Source organism: Leishmania donovani, chromosome 19 (genome assembly GCF_000227135.1).
Source record: "Leishmania donovani BPK282A1 complete genome, chromosome 19".
NCBI lineage: Eukaryota > Euglenozoa > Kinetoplastea > Trypanosomatida > Trypanosomatidae > Leishmania > Leishmania donovani.
This window is the reverse complement of record NC_018246.1, coordinates 635,200-636,355: the sequence shown is the minus strand read 5'-3', so window position 1 is coordinate 636,355 and position 1,156 is coordinate 635,200.

The following is a 1,156-nucleotide window of genomic DNA, read 5'->3' as shown; positions in this document are numbered from 1 at the left end:
CCCCTGTGGAATAATGTGAATGCACTGGGCCCTGAGATACCACGCACTGAGATGCCTCCTCCCCGTCATTGGGGCGTCGCCGGGGACGGGCGTCGAAGCACGGAGACCCAAGGCACCACGCCGAGGAACCCGAAAGGCCATCAGGTTCGGGCAGGAGAACGCCGGAAAAGAAACTGAAAGTGCATTGTATTTCTCTGGAGACGGTAGGTCGAGGAAAGGTAGATCTGCGCAGAGGTTGTGTCTGCTGAGTGATCGCCGGGTGGGAAAGCATGGGTCTGAGCAGTTCAAAAAAGATGCAGGGAGTTTTTGCGTGTCGCCTCCAAGCCGTTCCCGCATTTGGCCGGATACGACGAAAGCGAGACAGGAGATGCAGCGGGCAGTTTTCACGGCGATGCCCGCGCAAAGGAAAGAGGAGCCACGCACGTCAACCGCGGCCCGCGCGCGTCGAAAATGACATGCATTCCTCGCAGGTTACGGAAAAGAGAACCACCCATGCATTCGAAGAAAAGTGACTCAGCAAAGGAGGGTGTAATAACGATGTCGGGAGGGACATGTGCGACGCAGGGGGGAAGAACCTAAGCGACTGGATGGCAAAGCAAATCCCCATGTGTGCTGGAGCCTGTTTTCGAGTTTTTTTTTCTGCGAGAAAAGTAGCTATGTCAAACCCGGGCGTGATACTTGACAAGCTTGGCTCGGGGGTCTGAGCCGAAGGCATCCCTAACGACCACCGTCGCAGAAGTAAACTACAGCCTGGCAATCACGGCGCTTTCCGCCTCTTATGACCGCTGGGGCCGCCAGGCGGGAAAAAGGGCTTGGCGCCCACCCCCGCAAAGGCCAAACACCCCCCCCCGGTGACAATGGGAAAAGCGCCCGTTGGGGGGGGGGGGGGGCCAGAGCGAACCACCACCACCAATTCCCGCGGCAAAGCCCCATACAGCAGCGCACCGGAGCGGTATATAACAGCAAATGGCTTTTTGCCATCCGTGTCGGGTTCGGTGCGCCCGCGAAGGGGGGGGTGGAAAGAAAACCCCCACCCCCCCCCCCATCCTTTTCCCGCCACCCTTACATTTACCTTTAAGCGCCACCACTGTTTGCTAAAGGTGTTAAAACGGGCTCGGCTGCAGAGGGAAAAGAGACGCACTACCACACACGAGCG